At 60.4% G+C, this 15,021-nt stretch overlaps 1 long non-coding RNA gene across 3 annotated transcripts in view; it reads left to right on the forward strand.

The window, feature by feature from the left end:
• LOC116660356 overlaps positions 1–12,638 on the forward strand; it is a 31,741-nt gene extending 19,103 nt beyond the window's left edge. For 2 of the 3 annotated variants that reach the window (XR_004315793.1, XR_004315795.1), the window contains exon 3: positions 10,814–12,638. This is a non-coding gene — a long non-coding RNA (uncharacterized LOC116660356). The remainder of the gene's footprint in view (positions 1–10,813) is intronic. The other variant, XR_004315792.1, reaches the window with a different exon arrangement.
• The last annotated feature ends 2,383 nt before the right edge of the window (positions 12,639–15,021 follow it).

The raw sequence follows: 15,021 nt of genomic DNA on the forward strand, positions 1-15,021 counted from the left end.
AAGGACCAGACAGCACAGGACGAGACTGGCCTCACTAGTTTCGGTTCAGGACGAACCAAGTCCACACCCCCACCCCCTGCCACTCTGATTCCGTCTTCACACAAGCCTCCCAGTCGCCCTGTGGACGCAGGAGCGCAGACGCTGGAGAAACCACATAGACGGGCCCACGGTCAAGACCGGGCCGTAGGACACAGCACAGACCCGGGGTCGGTGTGGACACCGCCCGTCACAGCGACGACACATTCAGACCCACAGGCCCAGGGCCGAGTGCCAGGCAGGGCCCAGGCTGGACCCTTCCTGAGGAAGACCTGCAGGGAGGAGGGCCGGGCCTGCTGTCCCCTGGACCGAGGAGTGGCACCTCCCGATCTCTGCCTAATGACGCCCGTGGAGCCCAAGGCCCAGGAGGGCCCGGCCCCCCCATCATGGCTGCGCAGGAGGCGGCAGCTGGAGGCCTGGCCGGGCCCTGTCCCTGCCCTCTGCTGGCCGGCAGGAGGGTTTCTGGGGGTCTCTGCGTGGGGCCTGGAGGCCAGGCCCTGCTCTGAGGAGGTGACGGGTGTGTCCCCTGGGGCCCATTTGCATGAATCAAAGCCAGACCCATGGGGAAAGAGAGGCACCCTCGCCGGCGGCCTGTCCTGCCCAGTCCACACAGAGGCAGCTGTGTTTGGGGCAGTCCCGCTGTGATATCAGGACGCCCCTCCTGCTGGGAGCTGTAGACCCAGGATTCTGGACGCAGGAGTCACGGGTCTCCAGCTGTGTCCAGGGTGTGTGAAGGCAGGTGGGGGCTGGGGCACATTTCCCTCCCTGCAGCTCGTGTACCTGAGCTGGACCCTGCAGGGCCTTCCTGGGACAGACCCCCATGTCCTCTGCCTGCCTCTTCTCTGTAGAAAAACTTTAGCCTCCTAAACCTCCCCAAGTTCCAAAGAATAAATGTAATCGGCGAAGTGAGAAAACACAGGAAAAAAACAGTCAAGCAAGACAAACTAGTCATAGTTCAGCCGCTAAACAAAGTCAAGGACTCTCAGCTCCTCCTCAGGGGCTGTGGGCAATGCTCTGAGCCTCGTCCTTTGAGCTGTTCTGCAGACACCGAGGCCCCCACCCGGGGGAAGAGGCTGACTGCGAGCTGCCCCCCCACACGTGGACCCAGATCAGCTGGAACCAGAAGGGGGATGATGCCGACGCCCGGTGACCTCCCCACCGACCACTCAGAACAGCGTCCACGAGCTGACCACGCCCCCCACAGCCCCTCCCGCCCCCGTCTTTAAACCCTCCCCTGAGAGCGGTGGGGAGTTCAGGCCCTTTGAGCACGAGCTGCCTGGACCTCTTGCTGGACACCTGCAATAAATGCTGCACTTCCCCTCACCACCACCTGGGGGCAGTAGGTGGGTGTTACTGCGCAGGCGAGTGGACCCAAGTTTGGCTCAGTGACACCGGGGGCTGTGCGGGTGGGCGTGAAACTCCCCCACATGACCGAGAAGCCTGCGGTGAGGCAGTTGTGAGGACCCATGTATGTTTGAGGCCCACAGAGGGCCTCTCCTTCAAGGTCATGTGTCCCTTAATCACGTGGGCTGATGGGGCCTTCACCCGTCTCCGGGGTGGCCGTGCAGCCTGAGCGAGGCCCTGGTCTCTTCACGGAGCTGGTGCGCCGGACGGGGGCAGCTGGTGTCATCTGGGTTCCACTTTGGTCTCATCTGGGTTCCACTTTGGTCTCTGTTGTGGCTGAACTGTGTCCCCCAAAGTCACATGTTGGTGTCCCAACTCCCAGAAGCTCAGGAAGGGACTGTGTTTGGAGACCAGCTCTCCAGATTAAGCTAAAATGAGCTCTTCGGGGTGGGCCCTAACCCCACAGGCCTGGGGTCCCTGTAAGAAGGGGAGATGTGGATGCAGACGGGCACAGAGGGCCGCGCTCGTGAGGACACGGGGCGGAGGCGGCCGTCTGCACTCCCAGGAGAGGGGCCTCGGAGCAAGCCCTGCGGACACCTGCGTCTCAGACTTGCGGCCCTAAGGACGGGAGACACGAACGTCTGTGGTTGGAGCCGCCCTGTCTGTGGGGTCGTTAGCCCCCAGCTGCTGAGACAGCCCTCAGCGTGTCCAGGCCCCACCTTCCAGGTGGCTTTCTGCCTCCACCGAGAGGCTGGTGCTAAGGGGACGGTAGGGAGGGAGTGACAGGGGTCCTGCTGGCACCTCAGGTCCCTCAGCTTGGTCTCCAGGGGCTCGGGGACCCTCTCGGCCCCGCCAGCCCCTCCTCCTGTGTCAGCCTGGCAGCCACACCTCAGGGTCACTTTTCTCCAAGTCAGTGTTGACCAGGGGACACACAGCCACCCCACCGCACCGTCGGCCTCCCAGCGCTCGGCAAGCAGGGGAGGGGCCAGCCACCCGCCGGGCCTGCGCACAGGGGGCTCCCTGTTTGGAGCTGGAAGGCCTCGCGCGCCTGCCGCAAGCAGTCCACTCGCGGCCGGGCCACCGCGGGAGTTCTCCCCCCGGCGCCTGTGAGAGGCAGCCCGGCAGCTCACGGGAGCCGAGGGCCCGCGGCCTGCCCCCGAGGAGCGCCCCACGGGCCGAGCTCCTGGTGCTGTTTCCGTGGGAGGGAGGCTCTGGGGAGGAAGCCAAGGCCCCCAGATCTGCCCGGCGTCTCGGGCCAGACTCACCAGGGCCGTGTCCCTCCGGCTGTGGTCAGAAGGCCTCCTTGGAGGTGAGGAGGATGCTGGGGCCCTGGGGCTCGCTGCCTGGGGGAGCCCAGGGCCTCGGGGGCCTAGAGGCCCCAGGGCTGCCCGCGTAGGACTGATGACGGGGCCGCTGTCCAGGCCCTCCTAGCGTGGGGGGGTCCCAGGGCTCAAGGGCCCTCAGGGGTCCAGGCCCACCTGCGCTCCCGGCATACAGGTGAGCCCCCTCTGACCACCAGACACCAGCAGCTGGAGACCCGAGGGGGGCTGGCGCGTGAAGGGGCGGCAGCCTGGCAGCTCTGGCCTGTCCCTCCACCTTGGGGGGTGACAGCACCCCGACCCTGGCAGCCCCAGCCCACGGCTCCCCACGCCTCTCTGGAGCCAGAGCCCCAGGGGCCCCCAGCACGTCTTAGCCTCCGACAGCCCTCTCCACTGTCCTCTGGTGGGTGGGTGGGGGGACAGGGGCGGGGGCAGTGGGGAGGGGCTGGCGGAGGCAGACATCCGAGCATGTCCTGGGACCTGGGCTGCGAGGTGGCTCAGGGAAGTGGGTCCCGTCCTGCAGCCGGGCTGAGAGCACCGGTCTCCTGCAGGCCCTTCCCCGCCTCGCCTGGCGGCCGGGCCCAACTTGCCCTGGACCAGGTGGTGGTGGACTTGCCACACGCGGGTCCCCGTGGGGTCAGGAGGCTTTCCTGGCTGAGCCCTGCCGCCGCTCCCGCCTTCAGTTTCCATGCGTCTCCCTAAGGAGCCAAGGCCAAGCCGGGCCCTCCTGAGCCCGCCTGACACGGCCCACGGGAGAAAGGGAGGCAGGCGGGGAGTAGCCGGGGGGCCCAGGGACCCTCGAGCAGGTGCCTGGAGCCTTAGCAAGTTGAGGAGATGACTGCGGGCAGGAGGGGGACACGTAAGCACCTCCGTGTTGTGGGGCCGCCTGTCCACGCGGGCCCCGGGTCCCAGGGCCGCGCTCCTGCGCTGGCTGGGAGCCCAGGCGTGTGAGCCTCTTGGGCCGCTGCCTGCTGCCCCCCGCCTGGCCGTCCTCCTCGGGCTCCTGTCTCCCCCCCGTTGCCCACCGCCGCCCCAGCCCCAGCACGCAGCGCAGCCTCGAGTCCCACGCCGCACGCAGAGCACGGCTCTCCCTCCTCCAGGCAGGTGGCAGGGGTTCCTCCGCCCGTGCCTGGCGTGACAGCGCCGGGTCCCAGACACTGACTTGTCCCCCAGCCATCACTGGGAATTAAAATGAACGGTCGTCCTGACACGAGGGGAGACGGGCCTCAGACGCCCGACGGGTCCCACTCGCAGCAGGAAACCTGCAATCAAATTCTAACAAAAGGTCACATTTGCAATAAGTAAAGAGGAAACACTGGTAATTGGTTCTGGAGCCCGTTAATACCTCTGCAGCCTCTGAGAGGCAACCTGATGGACTTGAAACCCTTTTGTTCAGGTAATTAAAAATGAGATTTCATTATATCATTAAAAATGAGGGCACACGAGCTGTTTTCTCTGCTGTGTGATGTTGTCGCAGGGGGAGTGTGTACCCAGGCAGGCCTGGCCCTCGTTGCGGGCATAAATGGAGCTCTCAGGTCCCCAGAACCCCCCACCTGCTCGGATGGAGGCGGCAGTCAGGAGGCTGGGGGGCACCACAGGGCCCAGGGGTGTTGGGGGGCCGGGGGAGAAAGGGCGGACTCGGGCTCTAAACCGGTCCTGCGCTGCCTCGTTTCCTACACGAGAGATCATCCGTGGACTCGATTATAAGGCAAGTGGAGGAGACTCGGGGTCCGACTCCTGGGGCCCCGGCCGTCCTCCCACGGGCAAGGGTGGTGCACGGCTGTGGCGGCCCCAGACACAGGGCGGTGGTGTGAGGGGGCAGTTTGAGGATCAGGGTGCTGGCCTGGCCACGTCCCCAGGACTAAAAGGTGATGCCCCACCTCTCCACCCTCACGACGGCCCCCCGGAAAATCAGATGAAACCTCTGTATCATGAAATCTCACCACGTATAGAAACCGGGGTGAGAAATCACATCTAAAAAGAAAGACACGTTTTGTGAGTCCTGTTTGTTGGTGTGATTGTTTCTTTTATTTCAATCCCAATGGTGAAATATTTGCGGGCACTTTTCTTTTTCCCTTTTCCAGTTTTATCAGGCAGAACTATTACCGTCCGACCGCACGTGCACATCACACTGCATGTAAACACACGTGCACGGTACATACATGAAGGAAGCGGGCACTTTGTTCAAACTGTGATGTGGCGGCTTCGCAGACGACAAGCAGAGTCTCAGCCGCGTGGGAACTGCTGTTCAGAATTCAGCGTCCCTTCAACGTCCCCACAGTGCGCTGGCTGCAGCGTGCAGACCCGCCATGTGCCGCCCCTTGGTGCCTCGACGGCCTCTGTCCCCTGAGGACCTGGCCACACGAGGTCCTGCCCACTTCTTGGTGCCCAGGATTGGGGCCCCTCGTCAACCCCCCTGCAAACCCAATTGTCATCTTTTGATGAAACAGTTTTTGTTACTTAACAGAAGAAAAATCATAATATTCCAGATCTTTCTTTCTCTTTTTTCAGTTGAGGTGCAGCCAGTTTGCGGTGTCGTGCCAGCCTCTGGGGCACGGCACGGTGCTTCGGCCAGACGTGAACAGACCTGTACTTGCTTTCATGCTCTTTTCCACTGTACTCCCTACAAGGGGTTGAATACAGTCCCCTGAGCTGCACAGTAGGGCCTTGCTGTTTATCTAGTTTATACACAGCAGCGTGTGTCTGTAAATCTTGGACTCCCGGCTCATCCCTTCCCACCCCTTCCCCCTTGGTAACCATGTCTGTCCTACTCTGTGTCTGTGAGTCTGCTTCTGTTTTGTGAGTAAGTTCATTTGTGTCATTTTTTAAGATTCCGCATGTACGTGATGTCGTGTGGCGTCTGTCTTCCTCTGTCTGGTTTACGTTACTGAGTGTGACCGCCGCCAGGTCCGTCCATGCTGCTGCAGATGGCATTATTTCATCCTTCATGGCTGAGTAGTGTATTCTCTTGGTAAACACAATTTTTCATGAGACCCATTCAGTTTGTAAATGTAACAATTAGTTTCCACCCAGATTTTAAAATTAAAAAAATACCGAAGTACGTATTTTTTTTTTTGGCCTTAACAAAACTACTTATTAACTAAATCCCAATTTTATGTAAAAATAAAATTCTGTGCCAGAGAAGTTATGGTTATTTCCTTGTATATTTCCCGTCATAATTTGGATTTCAGCATTCAATTGCGTTTTTAACTGAACATAAGAAACAAGGCGTTTAAAGTTTTCTCCTATTGTTTGCAATTTGTTTTCTTCAACTTGTTGGTGAAATTAGCCAAAATATTTGAAGATAGCAAATTCTGCAAAAAGATTTTTTTTGTCGTTAAAAAGACCCCACAAACGGACTGTAATTTCCCAGCTAATTTCATTGCCTTTAAGTGCTCGCTGGCTTCTCTGACCCACGTACTCTGCACTGAGAATGCTGATGCCTCCGATCACAGGTGTTCTGTGAACTTTGACAACCACGTTGAGCAAAGGCACTGGTGGAGGGGTAGAGACCTGAAAGCCACTTTTCTTACCCTAAAAGCAAGTGACCAACAGAAGCCCTCCCTTTTTGATGAATGTGTCCGGGGACCCCCAGGACCGTTTCTGCGTGGCAGAGGACCGGAGTCCAGGAGCAGTTCCGGGGAAGCCAGAGGGACCCCCACGGCCCAGGGTGGGGGGCTCTGTCCAGCTCCAGCTCCCACGCGGGATGCGGGTGTGGTGGGAGCTGCCGCCCGCCGTGCATTCAGCCTCAAACCACAAGAAAGAGAAGTTTCACAAAGGTCGCGCATGCTCAGCTAAACGAAGCTTAACGTGTCCTGGAATCATCGTTTGCCAAGAAAGATAGACGTGTGTGTGTTTTCCACGCTCACAAATGCCACACTGAGTTCCAAGTAATTACAGCCCCGGGGCCCTTCTGCAGGGCCCCAGGCCTCCCTGTGCCACCCTTGGTGTGGAGGGTCCACGCTTCTCACGAGAGCTGAGTGGCCCGGCCGGGGGACAGCTCTGGACCAGGCCTCCATTCTAGCAAACGCTGCTGGCCCCACCTCAGCTGGGAGACCCCCGCCCTGTCACTCACACTCCCCGGGGACACGGTCACTTCAAGGCTTCACCCCTGAGCCCACGACCCCCACTCACCGTCCTGGGGTGTCAGAGAGCCCCACCTGTGGGCAGGCTCCGCGGACGCTGGCCCTCCCGGCCTGCACCCCTCTTCCCTGTGCAGACTGGAGCCCAGGCGGCAGGGTCGCAGGGGCCCAGAGGGCAAGGCTCCAGCTGTGCTCCCAGCTCACAGGACCCACGTGGGGCGGGGGGCCTCTGCCCCTCGGACCGGGGCCTGAGGGCTCTGACACCCGGAAGAAAGAGTGGCCTTTCCAGTACGTGCAGAGGGGCCACGTGAGCAGGCAGCCACCCCGTGGCCAGCTGGGCCTCTTCCTTCTCCGCCTGGCCTCGCTTCCCAGGGTCCTCCTTCAGGGGGTGCTGGGCAAGGGGGGGGAGGGAAGTGACGCCTCTGGCCGCTCAGCCCCAGGCGACCCCAGGCTTCTGCGTCCTGGCTGGACTGACCCAAGCCCGAGCCCTGCTCTTGACTTCCCTTCAACTCTCCAGACCTGGCCGGAGGCTGGCGCGCTGCCCAGCGTGAACCCGTCCGCGGCTGTGTCGTCGCTCCCGTTTCTGCAGGGGGACCGAGCAGCCCACAGCCCTGAGAGTCTGTGCAACAAGTAGTTTTAACCGTCTTTAATTTGGAAAATGTCCCCTAAACCCGATCTTGACTTTAGAAGGACAAATGAAAGAGGCAGCTCAGCTGCAGCTGCGTCGGCGTCGCGAGTCGTGGCCTCACGCACGTAGTTTAAAAATTATTTACCATCAGCCGCACCGGAACTCCCTTATTTTTAAGAAAAGTCAAACAAGTAGAGTATGACATAAAAAAAACTGCCTTCCCTAAAAATATTATATTAATCATTTCAGTCGGAAACAATCTTTGTGTTCATGAGACTCGGATTTTAATATATGAGAGTCAAGTTAATTTCTACTCACGTGAGAGTAAAACCACGTGCGAACGTGGAGGACGCGACCCCCGCAGTGCAGCCTCGCACCTGCACACTTGCGTCCCTGGAAGCCTGACGGGGGACTGCGGCCACGCCGACCCGACCCGTCCCGTCAGGCAGGTTTCCTGGTCGCGTGGCCGCAGAGCTCTCTTATTAAGCCAATTGCTGTCACTCACAAGATTTAAAGAAAATCCACGTCTTAATTTCAGGGAAATTGTTTATTTACTGTGAATCCAGAAGCCTGTTAGAATCAGTTCTCGTGATTCATGTTCTCGTTTTGAGCAGGGACACTTCGGGACGGGCAGCGGAGGACCTCTCCACTCGGAGAGCGGATCTAGGCGTGGAAGCTGGACACGTGCGAACAGGCCAGGCCGGGCGGCAGGCCCCGGGCAGGGGCCCGGCAGCCGGCTGGCCAGGCAGCCGCGAAGGCCTGCTCTGGGATTCTGACGCCAAACCCGTCTGAGTCTCAGCTTTCAGCCGCCCCGTTGTCCCTGAAACCTCACGAAGGTGATGGTCCAGTGCACTGTTTCCCGGGGAAGCTGGTGGAACTCTCAGGCCGCAAACGATCGGGCAAACCCCCTGCCGCCCCCGCGAAAACCTCGTGCAAAGCGTGGGTGGGACGCCTGCCTGCCTGGTTTGGTTCAGTTCCCTCAGAGCCCACGCCGCCCTGAAGGAGGTTTGGAACCCACAGCGGATCTTCCCTCCGGGCGGGCCTTCCTCTGCGGGTTGTAGGAAGCGTTTCTGAAGGTGGCCGACATCCCATCTCGGGGAAGAAGGTGTGGTCTGGTCCGCGGCAGCGATGCAGCCCCGGGGCGCCTCCCGGAAGGCGGGCCGGGCCTTCACCGGAGCGCGCAGCCAGCCCTCCGAGACGGCCGGGCTCGGGGCGGCCGTCACAAACCCGCGGCGTGGTTTGTTTTTGGAGGTGAGGGTGTCCTCCGGTGTCTAATTGGTAGAGAAGCTCATTCTTCCCATTTTCAAACGCAACCAGCTTCGAAGATTTTTCGCTCACCCAGGGGCTGGGACCAGAGAAATGCTGGGCTTATAAAGTCATTTGTTCTTCTGTTGTGATTGTATTCACGACGGAAGGGTGACGGAAAGGTCAGCTGTAACTCTGCTGTTGCGTTTTAGCTTCGAAAAAATGTAATATTGATCGATAAGAAAATGGAAAAGCAGGACTATTAGCGCCTCGCTTGACCTTCTCCGCCCTTTGCCCCGGCCCGCGGACTCTCCCCCAGATGCTACGTCTCCCGTGCGGGGGTTGTCCTGGGTGCTCTCCTCACAGCTGATACACGACCCTCTCCCCCTCTGATGTCGCCGTGTGTCTGGTTTCCTTGCTCCAGGTTCTCTGCCGCCGGACCAGCGCCTCCGGCCGTTGGTTTGAGCGGAGCCCCTGAAGGGTCACGTGGACGGCACTTCATATCTGTCATCTTGCTGGGCGCTGGGGTCCATCACCATTTGAGACGGGAGAGCCCTCTGCAGACGAGGGCTGGCCTCCATGCGTGCCGGGGACGGGGACCCAGCCTCCCGGGGGAGCTGGGTGGGTACCGGGGAGCGTGTCCCTGGCAGGATGCAGAGGTCAGGATGGGTCCGCGGAGACCGCGCTCCCCTGTGCAGAGACGTGGACCCTGTGCCAGCTCAGGCTGGGAGGGTGTTGAATACACCCTGACGGGGCTCCTGAGGTGAAGTGTGCAAACCCAGGAGGGTCCCCTGGTCGAGCCCCCACCACACAGAGACGTCAGACTCTGTCCCCACCGACGCCGGGGGGGATTGGAGCCAGGCTGTCCCGCTCCACGTGTCGGGGCGGTGTGAACCCCCCCGGTCCCCCTGAGGCCTCGGGAGGGGGCGGGACGGATGCTGAGCTCAGGTGTCCGGGGCTCAGTGCTTTGGGCTCAGTGGGGCCTGAGCTGGGCTGAGTGGCGGCTCCCAAAGCCATGTCCTGCTGGAGCCTGTGACTGTGGCCTCGTTTGGAAATCGGGTCTTGGCAGATGTCATCAGGTTAGGATGGTTGTAGTGGACGAGGGTGGGCCTTAAATCCAATGGGACTGGTGTCCTTATAAAAGGGACATTTGGGCAAAGACACAGGGAGAAGCCACGTGAAGAGAGAGGCAGAGCCTGGGGAAGGGGTCCACAGCTGACAGTCACCAAGGAACGCCAGAGCCGCGGGACAGAGGCCTGGGTTGGACCCCCCCAGAGCCTCCCGAGGGGCAGCCCTGCCGCCCCGTGGTCTCTGGCTTCTTCTGGGCTCCACCCCCAGAACTGGGAGAAATCACATTGCTGTCGCTGTAAGCCACCTGGTTTGTGGAAACCAACACAGAGTCAAAGGGCAGAGGGGTCCCGGCTGCCTCCCTGGTAATGAGGGGAGAAGACCCCCTTCAGTGCCCCTCCCCCCGCGGCCCCTCCCCCACGGCTCCTCCAGATCCTCTGTGACCACACAGGTTACAGGCAGGAGCTGCCTGTTCACCTGCTGGGCGGGTGACGTCCGGGCCCCTCATGGGGGAGGCCAGACCCCGCCTTGGGCAGGCACCTGCCGTGCCTTGTCCTCTGGGGCCCATGACTGTCCTTTCCGGGGACCCCTTGGTGCTTGGTTCTGCAGGGTCAGGAGATGCAGGAATCCGTGTGACTTAGCGTGAATCGGTGTGGACCAGGGGTGGGGGGGCTCTGTGGGCAGCAGCGGGGCTGTGGCCCGAGGCTCCCCTATCTCTGCTCTCCTCTGGGGCCCCTCTGTGCTCTGGCCCTTCTCAGGGGACAGCGGGCAGGAAGGGCAAAGATAAGGCCACTCGGGGGTTATCTGCTGACCCCTGGAGAGGCTGAGAGGGAAGTGTTGTCATCCTGGGGCACAGGGGGCCCTGACCCGCTGTCAGCGCCACCACAGCCCCCCAGCCCCGCTGCCCTCCGCACACGGGTGCCTGAGTGAGTGAGCCCAACGGGCGGGTGGGGGGACAGGAGTGGGGAGCCACAGCCGGAGCCCAAGGAGGAATCAGTGTCCAAAATAAAGGTGGTGACGGCAAGCCGCACTGCAGGCCACCCAGGGATGGCTCCTCCTTGGGCTTAAATCCGTGTTCTTCTGTTTTCCAGGAAACAGTAAGAACACTGGAAAGGCAGAAGGCAGCTTCTTTGTTAGAAAAAAACGGCATGGCACTGGACCGAGGTTCTGCGCTCATTTGTGTATAAACAGCCTCCTGCATATGAAAGACTTTAAAAGCTTCTCCATTTACCCACAGCAACACAGCCCCACCTCATCCCAGAACCATCACGTGAGGGCGTCGTGTGAGGGGCAGAGAAGGAGCGGAGAGCAGGCGTTCCCCAGTGGTCACTGCTGTCCAGCTCCCTGTGGTCGGTTTACTAGCTGAGAGGAAGCTTCAGGACAAGTGTACCGCGCTAAGCAGCGCCCTTCCCAGTGGGCGGAGACGTCCACACACTGCTGTCCACACTTAGCGACGCACGGAGGGACCGCCGTGGGGTGGGGAGGTGTCTGCTGTCTAGCAGCCAAGGCAGCTCTGGAGCACCTGAAACGCGCTGTTTTAGCAAGCAGCCTGCACTTGTGTGGCGCAACGAATCCTTGAAACCCCTTAACAATAAAAGTGACTTAATGCTGCCCCCTGGAACTATGGCTGGTTTTTATATCATTATGAAGGCACCTTGCCGAGATTTTATAAGGCACATTTGATTATTCACGCCTTATACATGTGTTGCCAAAGTGAAACAATTTTTCAGGGTGGAAGAGGTGTGATTTACAATCTTTTAAGGAGGGTTTGCTGGATTATAAATTCCATTCTAGCTTAAAAACTTATCAAAATAATAAAAACCCTGATATCTAGATAGGCAAGCGAGGGGAAATGTATTCTTAACCAACATAAACCCATGAATTACGTTCTGTAAAGTCTGCTCAAGGAAATGAATTCCAGAGAGCTGAGAAATGTGTCTGCCGCATGTGCGAGAACGCGGAGCCCACCAACCCCCGCGACTGCACAGAAGCCTCCAAGTGAGCCCTTCGTCAGAGGAGCAGGAGAGATTGAAAATAAACCTGTGGTTTCTGTTAGGACGTGCGTGGGGGGAGGCGGCGGCGAAAGCCGGCGAGGGAAGGTCCAGAAGCGCCCGCAAGTGAAAGCAAACTGGACGGCGGCCGAGCCCGGGGCGCAGCACCCTGGAACCCTGGGCCTCTCTTCTCCGAAGGCGGCATGGGACAGTCAGAGCCACGTGCCCTGAGCATCCCGGCTTTGAGGGTGAGGTCGCAGTGGAAACCGGCCCCCCGGGAAGCTGCGTTAAGAGTTAAGCCTGGACTGGTCCAGCCTCTGACGCTGGGGCTCCCTCCACGGTGTCCGAGGGGCTGACTCTGGTGGCTGTGCTCTGAGGAGGGGCAGGGGGTGGGCCCAGCGGCTGCGCTCGCATTGCAGCTGAAGGCCACCCCCTCACACAGAGCACCGCTTTCTCTTCTGAGTCCGCTTGCGAAATGCGTTGTGTCCAGGAAGATGGACCGTCAGACCCTCCGATGTTTTCCTGGGTGTCCCTGGTCCTGGAGGGCGGAGTCGGGGCCAGTCTGGCCCGCAGTGACCACACCAGGCTCCCCGGTGCCCCCGGTAAGGCCCTTTTCGGCTTGGCCCAGCCCGATGTGGGATGCTGTCTGTGACCTGGGTCCCATGGGTTGGACACGCTGCGTGGGGAGAGTGAGGAGCTGTCACGGGGTCCATGGAGCTTCTGGGTTGGAGGGTCCACTTCGGGATCTGTGGATTGGATGGCGTGATTCAGAGTCTTGTTTTTCTCAGTGACTCAGAATAAGAAATGACTCAGCTGGATAATTCGAGGTCGGATGTGGGAGCCGGAGGGCAGAGCCACAGGCTTGGCCGGGAAGGCCCCCCCACCCCTCTCCTGCCCCCGGCTGCCTGACCCCGCCCTGTGCCACCTTTGCTCTTTGAATAAACTGTTGATGGATTTAACCTGCGTCTGTTCAGTTCCTCGTGATAAGACTTGGTGCTACAGCTGATGTGACGAGTTCCCCGTTCCGGGGCTGTGGCCACGCCGTGGGCTGTTTCTCTGGCTTTTGGTCCCATGGGGGGGGTCTGTTTAAATGCCCTGAGCTGAGGTCTGGGTGCTGGGGCAGAGGGCTAGCAATTGGAGGGCTGGCTACGGGCTGGATGGAGGGCAGGGCGGGCTCTGTCGTGGGCTCTGGGCCTAGGGTCGCCTGTCCAGCTCAGGGGGCGGGGGTCCGAGAGGCAGTCTGCGGAGAGGCCCTGTGTGCGGCCGCGGGGGCCTGGGAGTGGCTTCCGGGAAGAGGCCTTGGGGGTCTGGGGCTCCTCCTCCGCTCAGGGCGGGTGTCGGTTTCCTGGCCGTGGAGCCGCTTCTCGTGCTGCGCTGACCTGGAGCCCGCAGCAGGGGGATGCTAAGGCAGCCCCCTGGCCCTCGTCTCCCCCCAATTCCCCACCCCAGGAAGGAGGCTCAGCAGCAGGACTTTGGCCGGGGGTCCACGCCCAGCACCTTCCCGGGTGGTCTGCCTCGCCCGCCTCCCAGAGGGTGTCCCCTCTGCTCAGCGTGGGGAAATCCGGACTCACACGTGACCTGTAGAACACGGCAATGGTGGAGTGTGTGATTACATGCACCAGGCCACACGATCACGACTGTGTGCAATCACATGTGTGTGATTACATGTGCACGACCACACATGCAATTGCATTGCATGATGATCTGCACACAATTACATGCATGTGGTGACACCTGTGATCCCACCAGGTGTGATGTCACAAGCATGACTGCATACACACGATCACGTGTGTAATTACAGCACACTGTCGCCTCACGGGGTCACGTTAGTGTCTGCACAGATTGCATGTATGTAAGTACACGCACGTTTACATTGCACGGTTATCCACACACGACTGCGCACGTGCGATCACGTGTCTGGTCACATGGCACGCGGCTGCGGTGCTGTCCTGTGAGGAGGCTTCTCCCTCGCTGGCTGTGAGGGAGCTCCAGGCACTGAAGGGACAGGGAACAGTCCCCTGTGTTCAGGCCCCACAGTCCAAGTGTCTGTGCGTGCACACACACTCACGCATGCTCACGTGTGCTCACTCGCACACGCACTCCCAGGGCTGCCCCATCTCAGCGGGACCTGGCCGAGCCCTGTCTGCAGAGCTGAGTGTTCTGCCCTCGTGGCCTGGGAGCGGGATCAGAGGGCAGGTGTCAAGTCTGTTCTAGAAGAAGGTGCTGGAGAGCAAAAGGAGCAGGTCTGGGAAGGTTCATGAGCAAACAGGAACAGAGGTGAGTGTTTTCCACGAACGGCTTTGGGGTGGGCACAGGCGTGGGGGGGGCAGCACTTGACATGCATCTGCTGGCCTACGGCATCTGGACACAGCACGTCTTTACTGTTTATTTTTCCTGAATAATCGCTGTGTTCCGGTGGCCTTCTGGTGAACCATTTCCACTCTTAGGCTGGTCAGTCAATGTCTCAAGGCCTCCCTAACTCCTGGGCAACATGGGGGCCACGGTGATGCTGTGTACATCTGTCCCCCTCGCCCACTGCTGCTCTGTGGCCACAGCTCCCAGGCCTTGCTTCCCCAGCTGGGATTCCAGGGCAGCCTGGCCGCCAGACTCCTCCTGAGCCGCCGGTCCACCTCGAGGGCGGCCCGGTGCTGAGGGGCTTACAGGGGATATGCCCTCATCAGCCCCGGGGGACACCTCCAGCCACACCCAGGTCAGAGCTGCCGCAGCAAGAAGCGTGTGGCAGAGGGGCCACCAGGACGCCAGGCCCCTCCCCTCCCCTGATCTTTCCGGGAGCCCCATCCTAGCAGTGAAACAGACAAGGCTCAAAGTAAAGCGGCCACACTGGCCGCAGGTGCAGACCACACACGTCCTGAGCGGCAGTGGACAGCGGGGTCAGATGTGGGCAGCATCACCATGGCCCCCTCGGGTCCCTAGAGGTAGGGAGGCCTTGAGCCATTGACAGACTGGTGGTACCCATTGGCGTGTTTAGGGCGTGTCTCCTCTGCATGTGGCACCGGAGGTCCTCTTTGCAGAGGTGTGTGCTGGGCGTCCACATGGGGTGTGTGCACTTTCTTGCCTATGGGAATCGGGCAGCCACACCGGGCCCCTCACATGCCGAGTTTATCAAGTGGTGTGCAGGGCCGGCCAGCCCCAGCCCCAGACTGCTCGAGTATTTATAGAGAGACTTGCCATATGGTTCCTTAGAGGGGGGCCTCCCACGGTGCACGTGTGCACACGCTTGCACACACGCACACACGTACACAGGTGTGTGGGTGCACACGCACACATGCACGCCACCCCGTCGTCTG

This window comes from Camelus ferus, chromosome 3 (assembly GCF_009834535.1).
Source record: "Camelus ferus isolate YT-003-E chromosome 3, BCGSAC_Cfer_1.0, whole genome shotgun sequence".
NCBI classification, from domain to species: Eukaryota; Metazoa; Chordata; class Mammalia; order Artiodactyla; family Camelidae; genus Camelus; species Camelus ferus.